General features: G+C 44.4%; 1 long non-coding RNA gene across 1 annotated transcript in view; it reads right to left on the bottom strand.

Moving 5' to 3' along the window:
- Nucleotides 1–1,062: 1,062 nt before the first annotated feature.
- The window catches only part of LOC128653095 (uncharacterized), a 52,409-nt gene continuing 40,135 nt past the window's right edge, over nucleotides 1,063–13,336 (bottom strand). The window contains exons 3-4 of the long non-coding RNA XR_008401334.1: nucleotides 11,188–11,257; nucleotides 1,063–10,237 (exon numbers count right to left, since the gene is read on the bottom strand). This is a non-coding gene — a long non-coding RNA (uncharacterized LOC128653095). The remainder of the gene's footprint in view (nucleotides 10,238–11,187; nucleotides 11,258–13,336) is intronic.

Genomic DNA, 13,336 nt, shown 5'->3' with positions numbered 1-13,336 from the left:
GGGCACACTAGTCTAATCTGGTTACATATCCGTTCCTATTTGGCTTCATCAAGTGTGATAAGGTAACAGTTTAACACCTAATGAACACAGAGCTAAAGGTAATATCTGCACACAAGGGAGGCTGGTGTCCCTTCAGCCAAACACAGCACTGTTATGAATAACTCATCATAACGGGGAGGGTTATCCAACAGCGCTAACTAAAAACGACCTATAGCTCCTAATACCAATGGGTCCCTAGTTACCCATGAAGAAGGTACTAGAAAAGAGTGGTTTAGGAAGGAGCGCCTAGGGGAAGGCTAGGTCTAAATGCGGGTTGGACTCAAATGTCACTGAGGTCCGTCGATAGATTATTATAGAGGGTTACTTCGATAACCGAAATTGTGGATTGGGATATCTGAAGGATGTGTGTACATAAAAGGTTTATTACATTCAAAATCACATATAAAAAATATATAAGATATAACACTAATTATACATAAGACATGGATCCATGTAAGCAAATTTACATTAAAAATGGCAATATAAAAGTTGCAATGATAAGATCAATGTTAAAATCTAATGTCTCATAGCTGGTTTTAATAAATGTTATAGCTAAAATTAAACATTGATACAGATATGACTCCTAGATGCTACTCTGAGGGTATACTGAAGTAAATAGGATTAAATTGTGACAGAGTGCTAAGTGAGAACACTCCAATTAAGGGGTTACAATAAAGTATTCACCGTGAAAAATATAAAATAAAAATGATAATAAGTTGCTAATAGTGACGTCACTATTAGCAACTTCGGTTATCCAAGTAACCCTCTATAATAATCTATCGACGGACCTCAGTGACATTTGAGTCCAACCCGCATTTAGACCTAGCCTTCCCCTAGGCGCTCCTTCCTAAACCACTCTTTTCTAACTCATCATAACGGTCAGGCTCACATGCTAAAATATAGAAATCTACTTGGCCAGCTTATACCATTAATGTAAATAGTCAGAACCCACAGCTTCAACACAATGTTTAAGTAAAACTTTACATTCCAATATATTTGACATGCAAAAATGAAACTTTCTAATTTTGTAATTTGGAAGACAAAACTTTATTTATAAAAACATTATTTGTGCCTTTCTCAGATATTTCTCTTGTACATAAACTGTGCAGGTTGTTTTGTCTTCTTAGAGACTTTAGTCAGTTCGGACGGATTAACTTTAGGCTTCAGGGTGACAGTAGAGGTGCTGTCCATAAGTGTGTCTGCTCTTCATCAGAGTTTTATTCAAATCTTTCCTGGACAACAATATGGACCCTAATCAGAACAGAGTGGATCTGGGACACGTCTGATCTATAGTCGCATTGTTGTCTTCTTGGGTTTGTATCAGGAAACGTTTGGATACCATTTGCAGAATGCTGAGAGCTTTGTTTTATTTTTATAAGCAGACTTTGTTTTGTTATTTTTTGTTTAACATATATAAGGCTTTATCTTGTCTGATAACGTCTTGTGTACAAGTATTAATGTTGTAGGCTAATTTTTCTTTGGTTTCCTCTAGATTTTCATCACAGAAGCCTTTATAAAAAGAGGATTTTTATAGGGTAGGGAGCGCAGAAGTATGTACAGTGTAGTAGGACTTTCAAACTGGCACTGTCAAATATGGGACGGATGTAGCAAAAGGCACCACATAGTTATTATTAATAATTAATCCAACCATTACATATCCCATATGTGTAACTACAGTTTTGGCAATCGATGCATTTTTGTTGGGCCGTTAAACCAATATTATATCATGGTATTGTACTATGTTATAATTTATAGTTTGTATAGCCACTTCCCTCAATCTTTTTTTTTGTTAGGGTTTCTATAAAGATAATGCTTTTCTGTGGCTCCTTATTTGGTTCTTATTGCAATAATCATTAATGCCTTATTGTTGACACTGGGTTAAAGTGAGCACTGAAATAGACTTACAGAGAGCAAACACAATATTGATAGAGGGTGTAGACAGTGAGACTGCAAGAGGGGAAACAAGAGAGAGACTGTAATACCGATATCACAGAGAGTACTACCGATATCAAAGAGAGTACAAGGTAATCATACAGACCACAGAAGGACAGATGACAGTGAGACTGCAGGAGAAGGACCGGTGACATTGAGACAGCAGGAGAAGGACAGATGACATTGAGACAGCAGGAGCAGGCTAGGTGACAGTGAGACTGCAGGAGAAGGCTATATAATAGTGAGACTGCAGGAGAAGGACAGATGACAGTGAGACAGCAGGAGAAGACTAGGTGACAGTGAGACTGCAGGAGAAGGACAGATGATAGTGAGACAGCAGGAAAAGACTAGGTGACAGTGAGACTGCAGGAGAAGGACAGATGATAGTGAGACAGCAGGACAAGGACAGATGACAGTGAGACAGCAGGAGAAGGACAGATGACAGTGAGACAGCAGGAGAAGGACAGATGACAGTGAGACAGCAGGAGAAGACTAGGTGACAGTGAGACTGCAGGAGAAGGCTAGATGGCAATAAGGCTGTAGGACATGACTAGATGGCAATAAGGCTGCAGGAGATGGCTAGATGGCATTAAAGATGAGATGACTAGATGGCTATAAGGCTGCAGGAGATGGCTAGGTGGCAATACGGCTGCAGGAGATGGCTAGATGGCAATAAGGCTGCAGGAGATGGCTAGATGGCAATAAGGCTGTAGGAGATGACTAGATGGCAATAAGGCTGCAGGAGATGACTAGATGGCAATAAGGCTGTAGGAGATGGCTAGATGGCAATAAGGCTGCAGGAGATGGCTAAATGGCGATAAGGCTGCAGGAGATGGCTAGATGGCGATAAGGCTGCAGGAGATGGCTAGATGGCGATAAGGCTGCAGGAGATGGCTAGATGGCGATAAGGCTGCAGGAGTTGGCTAGATGGCAATAAGGCTGCATGGGATGGCAATAAGGCTGCAGGAGATGGCTAGATGGCAATAAGGCTGCAGGAGATGGCAATAAGGCTGCAGGAGATGGCTAGATGGCAATAAGGCTGCAGGAGATGGCTAGATGGCAATAAGGCTGCAGGAGATGGCAATAAGGCAGCAGGAGATGGCTAGATGGCAATAAGGCTGTAGGAGATGGCTAGATGGCAAGAAGGCTGTAGGAGATGGCTAGATGGCAATAAGGCTGCAGGAGATGGCTAGATGGCAATAAGGCTGCAGGAGATGGCTAGATGGCAATAAGGCTGCAGGAGATGGCTAGATGGCAATAAGGCTGCAGGAGATGGCAATACGGCTGCAGGAGATGGCTAGATGGCAATAAGACTGTAGGAGATGGCAATAAGGCTGCAGGAGATGGCTAGATGGCAATAAGGCTGCAGGAGATGGCTAGATGGCAATAAGGCTGCAGGAGATGGTTAGATGGCAATAAGGCTGCAGGAGATGGCAATAAGGATGCAGGAGATGGCTAGATGGCAATAAGGCTGCAGGAGATGGCTAGATGGCAATAAGGCTGCAGGAGATGGCTAGATGGCAATAAGGCTGCAGGAGATGGCAATAAGGCTGCAGGAGATGGCAATAAGGCTGCAGGAGATGGCTAGATGGCAATAAGGCTGCAGGAGATGGCAATAAGGCTGCAGGAGATGGCTAGATGACAATAAGGCAGGATATGGCTAGATGACAATAAGGCTGCAGGAGATGGCTAGATGGCAATAAGGCTGCAGGAGATGGCTAGATGGCAATAAGGCTGCAGGAGATGGCAATAAGGCTGCAGGAGATGGCTAGATGGCAATAAGGCTGCAGGAGATGGCTAGATGGCAATAAGGCTGCAGGAGATGGCAATAAGGCTGCAGGAGATGGCTAGATGGCAATAAGGCTGCAGGAGATGGCAATAAGGCTGCAGGAGATGGCAATACGGCTGCAGGAGATGGCTAGATGACAATAAGGCTGTAGGAGATGGCTAGATGGCAATAAGGCTGTAGGAGATGGCTAGATGGCAATAAGGCTGCAGAAGATGGCTAGATGGCAATAAGGCTGCAGGAGATGGGTAGATGGCAATAAGGCTGCAGGAGATGGCTAGATGACAATAAGGCTGCAGGAGATGGCTAGATGACAATAAGGCTGCAGGAGATGGCCAGATGGCAATAAGGCTGCAGGAGATGGCTAGATGGCAATAAGGCTGCAGGAGATGGCTAGATGGCAATAAGGCTGTAGGAGATGGCTAGATGGCAATAAGGCTGCAGGAGATGGCTAGATGGCAATAAGGCTGCAGGAGATGGCTAGATGGCAATAAGGCTGTAGGAGATGGCTAGATGGCAATAAGGCTGCAGGAGATGGCTAGATGGTAATAAGGCTGCAGGAGATGGCAATAAGGTTGCAGGAGATGGCTAGAAGACAATAAGGCTGCAGGAGATGGCAATAAAGCTGCAGGAGATGGCTAGATGAAAATAAGGCTGCAGGAGATGGCAGTAAGGCTGCAGGAGATGGCCAGATGACAATAAGGCTGCAGGAGATGGCTAGATGACAATAAGGCTGCAGGAGATGGCAATAAGGCTGCAGGAGATGGCTAGATGACAATAAGGCTGCAGGAGATGGCAGTAAGGCTGCAGAAGATGGCTAGATGGCAATAAAGCTGCAGGAGATGGCTAGATGGCAATAAGGCTGCAGGAGATGGCAATAAGGCTGCAGGAGATGGCTAGATGGCAATAAGGCTGCAGGAGATGGCTAGATGGCAATAAGGCTGTAGGAGATGGCTAGATGGCAATAAGGCTGCAGGAGATGGCTAGATGGCAATAAGGCTGCAGGAGATGGCTAGATGGCAATAAGGCTGCAGGAGATGGCTAGATGGCAATAAGGCTGCAGGCGATGGCTAGATGGCAATAAAGCTGCTGGAGATGGCTAGATGGCAATAAGGCTGCAGGAGATGGCTAGATGGCAATAAGGCTGCAGAAGATGGCTAGATGACAATAAGGCTTGCAGGAGATGGCTAGATGGCGATAAGGCTGCAGGAGATGGCTAGATGGCAATAAGACTGCAGGAGATGGCTAGATGGCGATAAGGCTGCAGGAGATGGCTAGATGGCGATAAGGCTGCAGGAGATGGCTAGATGGCGATAAGGCTGCAGGAGATGGCTAGATGGCTATAAGGCTGCAGGAGATGGCTAGATGGCAATAAGACTGTAGGAGATGGCAATAAGGCTGCAGGAGATGGCTAGATGGCAATAAGGCTGCAGGAGATGGCTAGATGGCAATAAGGCTGCAGGAGATGGCTAGATGGCAATAAGGCTGCAGGAGATGGCTAGATGGCAATAAGGCTGCAGGAGATGGTTAGATGGCAATAAGGCTGCAGGAGATGGCAATAAGGATGCAGGAGATGGCTAGATGGCAATAAGGCTGCAGGAGATGGCTAGATGGCAATAAGGCTGCAGGAGATGGCTAGATGACAATAAGGCTGCAGGAGATGGCTAGATGACAATAAGGCTGCAGGAGATGGCCAGATGGCAATAAGGCTGCAGGAGATGGCTAGATGGCAATAAGGCTGCAGGAGATGGCTAGATGGCAATAAGGCTGTAGGAGATGGCTAGATGGCAATAAGGCTGCAGGAGATGGCTAGATGGCAATAAGGCTGCAGGAGATGGCTAGATGGCAATAAGGCTGTAGGAGATGGCTAGATGGCAATAAGGCTGCAGGAGATGGCTAGATGGTAATAAGGCTGCAGGAGATGGCAATAAGGTTGCAGGAGATGGCTAGAAGACAATAAGGCTGCAGGAGATGGCAATAAAGCTGCAGGAGATGGCTAGATGACAATAAGGCTGCAGGAGATGGCAGTAAGGCTGCAGGAGATGGCCAGATGACAATAAGGCTGCAGGAGATGGCTAGATGACAATAAGGCTGCAGGAGATGGCAATAAGGCTGCAGGAGATGGCTAGATGACAATAAGGCTGCAGGAGATGGCAGTAAGGCTGCAGAAGATGGCTAGATGGCAATAAAGCTGCAGGAGATGGCTAGATGGCAATAAGGCTGCAGGAGATGGCAATAAGGCTGCAGGAGATGGCTAGATGGCAATAAGGCTGCAGGAGATGGCTAGATGGCAATAAGGCTGTAGGAGATGGCTAGATGGCAATAAGGCTGCAGGAGATGGCTAGATGGCAATAAGGCTGCAGGAGATGGCTAGATGGCAATAAGGATGCAGGAGATGGCTAGATGGCAATAAGGCTGCAGGCGATGGCTAGATGGTAATAAAGCTGCTGGAGATGGCTAGATGGCAATAAGGCTGCAGGAGATGGCTAGATGGCAATAAGGCTGCAGAAGATGGCTAGATGACAATAAGGCTTGCAGGAGATGGCTAGATGGCGATAAGGCTGCAGGAGATGGCTAGATGGCGATAAGACTGCAGGAGATGGCTAGATGGCGATAAGGCTGCAGGAGATGGCTAGATGGCGATAAGGCTGCAGGAGATGGCTAGATGGCAATAAGACTGTAGGAGATGGCAATAAGGCTGCAGGAGATGGCTAGATGGCAATAAGGCTGCAGGAGATGGCTAGATGGCAATAAGGCTGCAGGAGATGGCAATAAGGATGCAGGAGATGGCTAGATGGCAATAAGGCTGCAGGAGATGGCTAGATGGCAATAAGGCTGCAGGAGATGGCTAGATGGCAATAAGGCTGCAGGAGATGGCAATAAGGCAGCAGGAGATGGCTAGATGGCAATAAGGCTGTAGGAGATGGCTAGATGGCAAGAAGGCTGTAGGAGATGGCTAGATGGCAATAAGGCTGCAGGAGATGGCTAGATGGCAATAAGGCTGCAGGAGATGGCTAGATGGCAATAAGGCTGCAGGAGATGGCTAGATGGCAATAAGGCTGCAGGAGATGGCAATACGGCTGCAGGAGATGGCTAGATGGCAATAAGACTGTAGGAGATGGCAATAAGGCTGCAGGAGATGGCTAGATGGCAATAAGGCTGCAGGAGATGGCTAGATGGCAATAAGGCTGCAGGAGATGGTTAGATGGCAATAAGGCTGCAGGAGATGGCTAGATGGCAATAAGGCTGCAGGAGATGGCAATAAGGCTGCAGGAGATGGCTAGATGGCAATAAGGCTGCAGGAGATGGCAATAAGGCTGCAGGAGATGGCTAGATGGCAATAAGGCTGCAGGAGATGGCTAGATGGCAATAAGGCAGGAGATGGCTAGATGACAATAAGGCTGCAGGAGATGGCTAGATGGCAATAAGGCTGCAGGAGATGGCTAGATGGCAATAAGGCTGCAGGAGATGGCAATAAAGCTGCAGGAGATGGCTAGATGGCAATAAGGCTGCAGGAGATGGCTAGATGGCAATAAGGCTGCAGGAGATGGCAATAAGGCTGCAGGAGATGGCTAGATGGCAATAAGGCTGCAGGAGATGGCTAGATGGCAATACGGCTGCAGGAGATGGCAATAAGGCTGCAGGAGATGGCAATAAGGCTGCAGGAGATGGCTAGATGACAATAAGGCTGTAGGAGATGACTAGATGGCAATAAGGCTGTAGGAGATGGCTAGATGGCAATAAGGCTGCAGAAGATGGCTAGATGGCAATAAGGCTGCAGGAGATGGGTAGATGGCAATAAGGCTGCAGGAGATGGCTAGATGACAATAAGGCTGCAGGAGATGGCTAGATGACAATAAGGCTGCAGGAGATGGCCAGATGGCAATAAGGCTGCAGGAGATGGCTAGATGGCAATAAGGCTGCAGGAGATGGCTAGATGGCAATAAGGCTGTAGGAGATGGCTAGATGGCAATAAGGCTGCAGGAGATGGCTAGATGGCAATAAGGCTGCAGGAGATGGCTAGATGGCAATAAGGCTGTAGGAGATGGCTAGATGGCAATTAGGCTGCAGGAGATGGCTAGAAGACAATAAGGCTGCAGGAGATGGCAATAAAGCTGCAGGAGATGGCTAGATGACAATAAGGCTGCAGGAGATGGCAGTAAGGCTGCAGGAGATGGCTAGATGACAATAAGGCTGCAGGAGATGGCTAGTTGACAATAAGGCTGCAGGAGATGGCAATAAGGCTGCAGGAGATGGCTAGATGACAATAAGGCTGCAGGAGATGGCAGTAAGGCTGCAGAAGATGGCTAGATGGCAATAAAGCTGCAGGAGATGGCTAGATGGCAATAAGGCTGCAGGAGATGGCTAGATGGCAATAAGGCTGCAGGAGATGGCTAGATGGCAATAAGGCTGTAGGAGATGGCTAGATGGCAATAAGGCTGCAGGAGATGGCTAGATGGCAATAAGGCTGCAGGAGATGGCTAGATGGCAATAAGGATGCAGGAGATGGCTAGATGGCAATAAGGCTGCAGGCGATGGCTAGATGGCAATAAAGCTGCTGGAGATGGCTAGATGGCAATAAGGCTGCAGGAGATGGCTAGATGGCAATAAGGCTGCAGGAGATGGCTAGATGACAATAAGGCTTGCAGGAGATGGCTAGATGGCGATAAGGCTGCAGGAGATGGCTAGATGGCAATAAGGCTGCAGGAGATGGCTAGATGGCGATAAGGCTGCAGGAGATGGCTAGATGGCGATAAGGCTGCAGGAGATGGCTAGATGGCGATAAGGCTGCAGGAGATGGCTAGATGGCTATAAGGCTGCAGGAGATGGCTAGATGGCGATAAGGCTGCAGGAGATGGCTAGATGGCAATAAGGCTGCAGGAGATGGCTAGATGGCGATAAGGCTGCAGGACATGGCTAGATGGCGATAAGGCTGCAGGAGATGGCAATAAGGCTGCAGGTGATGGCTAGATGGCAATAAGGCTGCAGGAGATGGCAATAAGGCTGCAGGAGATGGCAATAAGGCTGCAGGAGATGGCTAGATGGCAATAAGGCTGCAGGAGATGGCTGGATGGCAATAAGGCTGCAGGAGATGGCAATAAGGCTGCAGGAGATGGCTAGATGGCAATAAGGCTGCAGGAGATGGCTAGATGGCAATAAGGCTGCAGGAGATGGCTAGATGGCAATAAGGCTGCAGGAGATGACTAGATGGCAATAAGGCTGCAGGAGATGGCTAGATGGCAATAAGGCTGCAGGAGATGGCTAGATGGCAATAAGACTGACTGCAGGAGATGGCTAGATGGCAATAAGGCTGCAGGAGATGGCTAGATGGCAATGAGACTGCAGAAGGGTTGATTACAGTGAGACTGCATAAAAAGGCTAGATAACAATAAGCTTGCAGGATAAGGCTAGATAACAATTAGATGACAATGAGGCTGCAGGATAAGGCTAGATAACAATTAGATGACAAAGAGACTGCAGGAGAAACATAGATGACATTGAAACTGCAGGAGAAGGCTAGATAACAATGAGCTTGCAGGAGAAAGCTAGATAACAATTAGATGAAATTGAGGCTGCAGGAGAAGGCTAGATGACTATAAGACCACAGAACGTTAGATGACAATTAGATAAAAATTAGACCACAGGAAAAGGCTAGATGACAATGAGACCAAATGAGAAGAATAGATGACAATGAGACAGCAGGAGAAGGTAGATAACAATTAGATTACAATTAGACTGCAACAATAGGCTAGATGACAATGAGACCACAGGAGAAGGCTAGATGACAATTAGATTATAATGACAATCTTGTTGTCATCTAGCCTTCTCCAAGCAATTAGATTGCAGTCAGTGGACTGATTCTGCAACATACGTAGATTCTTCCCCATAGACACTGGTCTTAGTTCTTGGGGCTGCAGCATATGTGGTTGGACCTTTGCCTTTTTTCCCTGCACTTGCTTTTAGTTTGTTAATGATCGTGCGCATTGGACTTGTGCTCTCTGGGCTCTTTCTATCTGCCTTGTGCGTAGTCAGTTTGGAATTTAGTTTGTTAATGATCTTGCGCATTGGACTGGTACTCTCTGGGCTCTTTCTATCTGCCTTGTGCGTAGTCAGTTTGGAATTTAGTTTGTTAATGATCTTGCGCAATGGACTTTTAGTCTCTGAGCTTTTTCTATCTGCCTTGGGCTTAGTCAGTTTGGAATTTAGCGAGGAAGCAATATCACTTCTAATCTTATTTATCCACTGCTGTTTGTTTTCCACAGACCTGGAGATGGATTTGGTTTTAGGGAGGTTGGTACTGTTCTGATTGCTCCCATGAAGAGGCTTCTGATCTCAACTTAAAGTCTTTAACAGATCGTCTGTTTTTGGTGGCTAGGCCCTCCTTAGCACCTACAGTTGTTGTTGCAGGCTCAGAGGATGGTACAAAAGGGCCAGTGGGCTCGGTGGTCTGAGTGGCAGATAAATCTGTAAAGGCCACACCTGTCAGGACATTTGGTAAAATAGTTACAGTTGCATAAAACAACAAAGTACTGGCAACAGCTGACATCAACATATAAACAAAATTACATCAAAACATACTAATACAATACACAAAGTAATACTCACTGAAATACAGAAATATCACATACACACATGCATGCAATCACACACTCATGTATACACATACACAAACACACACATATGTACACAAACATATGTGTGAGTGTATTACATACTACATATACAGTATACACATATATATATATATATATATATATATATATATATATATATATATACAAATATACACATTCACACACATATGTACACAAAAATATATTTGTGTGTGTGTGTGTATTACATACTACATATACAGTATATACACATATATATACACAAAAATACACATTCACACACAGATAGGGTTGCCATATATAGAAGCTGCTTAAGTGCAAGTGGTGAATGTTTAGGCTTGTGGGAATGTTTAGGTTTTACAATAAAATTATATTTAATGAAGAGCCACATAAGATACCTTCAATAACCCCCTTACCTATTCTATCTATAAAAGCTAACTGTACTTCATAACTTATAGTCACACTGCTTATACTCAGTAGTGTCTGTCCCCTAATACTAACTACAACCCTTACCTTAATTACACCGACTTACCCTGTTACTCACCATATCCCTTATTACAGCCCAATAAACTCATTACACCTGCTTAAACTCATTTCCTGCTTTTACCCCATTACAGCGAAGTAACACTTCTATCCTTCTTCCCCTACCCACTTCCCCTCACTATTTCATCTGTATTTTGCACTAACCACACCCTTTGTCCCGTGACCCTGAATAACACCCTCCCTTACCCTTAGTCTCAAGGTCTAATACGGTGCATCAAGGTGGAATGTGTTGGTGACTCATGTAAGGAATAGTAACCATGACTTTAAACATACCTGACTTTCCAACAGGTTCTATGTTAGAATATGCGACAGTGTCCTTTACAGGTTGGGTACACCAAACTCGCTACAGTAGAAAGAGAATGGGAGAACATATATGAATGATGTATTATTTCTCAAAGCCAAAATGTTATTACCCTCAATCTACCCAGACTTCATTCCCTTAGTGTCATTATCTCCTCCCAGCATCATGTCCTGTCACTATAAAGTCAGTAACAACACCTGGTTATCACTTTAAAGTCAGAAACAACTCATTGTAAAGCTGCAAATAACTACATCTGGCCCATAAAAACAAAGTTAGTAACAATGTCTGGGACATTAATATAAATAATATAATAACAACTATACCTATCACTGTCAAGTCAGTAAAACATCTGCCAGTTATTATAAAGCCAGTAATAACATCTGGCTGTCTATAAAGTCAGTAACAACATCAGGCTGTCACTATAAAGTCAGTAACAACATCCGGCTGTCTATAAAGTCAGTAACAATGTCTGGGACATTAATATAAATAATATAATAACAACTATACCTATCACTGTCAAGTCAGTAAAACATCTGCCAGTTATTATAAAGCCAGTAATAACATCTGGCTGTCTATAAAGTCAGTAACAACATCAGGTAGTCACTATAGAGTCAATAACATCAGGCTGTCACTATAAACATCTCACTGTCATTATCTAGTCTGTAACAATATCAGGCTGTCACTATAAAGTTAGTAACAACATCAGGCTGTCACTGTCAAGTCAGTAAAACATCTGCCAGTTATTATAAAGCCAGTAATAACATCTGGCTGTCTACAAAGTCAGTAAGAACATCAGGCTGTCACTATAAAGTCAGTAACAACATCAGGCTGTCTATAAAGTCAGTAACAACATCAGGCTGTCTATAAAGCCAGTAACAACATCAGGCTGTCTATAAAGCCAGTAACAACATCAGGCTGTCTATAAAGCCAGTAACAACATCAGGCTGTCTATAAAGCCAGTAACAACATCAGGCTGTCTATAAAGCCAGTAACAACAACAGGCTGTCTATAAAGCCAGTAACAACATCAGGCTGTCTATAAAGCCAGTAACAACATCAGGCTGTCTATAAAGTGAGTAACAACATCAGGCTGTCTATAAAGCCAGTAACAACATCAGGCTGTCTATAAAGCCAGTAACAACATCAGGCTGTCTATAAAGTCAGTAACAACATCAGGCTGTCTATAAAGCTAGTAACAACATAATGCTGTCTATAAAGCCAGTAACAACATCAGGCTGTCTATAAAGTCAGTAACAACATCAGGCTGTCTATAAAGTTAGTAACAACATCAGGCTGTCTATAAAGCCAGTAACAACATCAGGCTGTCACTATCAAATCAGTAACAACATCTCACTTTCATTATAAAATCAGTAACAACATCAGGCTGTCTATAAAGCCAGTAACAACATCAGGGTGTCACTATAAAGTCAGTAACAACATCTCACTGTCATTCTAACAGTGGCGGCTGGTGACTTTTGAAGATGGGGGAGCACTAGCCCCGCCCCTCAGATGGCTCCGCCCATTTTAATGTGTGTGTGTGAGTGTATATATACATACATACACTCTGCCAGTTACCTTAAAATGACAGTAAACCCAAAAGTTTTCTTTCATAATTCAGACAGATAATACAATTTTAAACAACATTCCAATTTACTTCTATTATCTAATTTGCTTCATTCTTTAGATATCCTTTGTCAAAGGAATAGCAATGCACATGGACGAGCCAATCACAGGAGGCATCTATGTGCAGCCACCAATCAGAAACTACTGAGCCTATCTAGATATGCTTTTCAGGAAAGAATATCAAGAGAATGAAGCAAATTAGATAATAGAAGTAAATTAGAAAGTTGTTTAAAATGGTATTCTCTATCTGAATCATGAAAGAGAAAAATTGGGTTTAATGTCCCTTTAAAGGCAAATGCAAGCAAAAAAACAAACATTCCAATAAGAGGCTATATTCACTAAGAGAGATAGGTGGGGTAGCAGCAGTGTAAAGGGGCAGCTCAAAACTAGGCTATGGGGGTTGCTCAGAAAAAGGTAGACTGGCTGGAAGTTCATAGGCTGTTTCTGTTTCAAAGTAATAAATTAATTTTCCCACAATAAAATTTTTCTTGGATCTCTA

Source organism: Bombina bombina, chromosome 3 (genome assembly GCF_027579735.1).
Source record: "Bombina bombina isolate aBomBom1 chromosome 3, aBomBom1.pri, whole genome shotgun sequence".
Classification (NCBI taxonomy): Eukaryota; Metazoa; Chordata; class Amphibia; order Anura; family Bombinatoridae; genus Bombina; species Bombina bombina.
The sequence above is the reverse complement of the archived record's forward strand: the minus strand, read 5'-3'. Positions and strand labels throughout refer to the sequence as shown.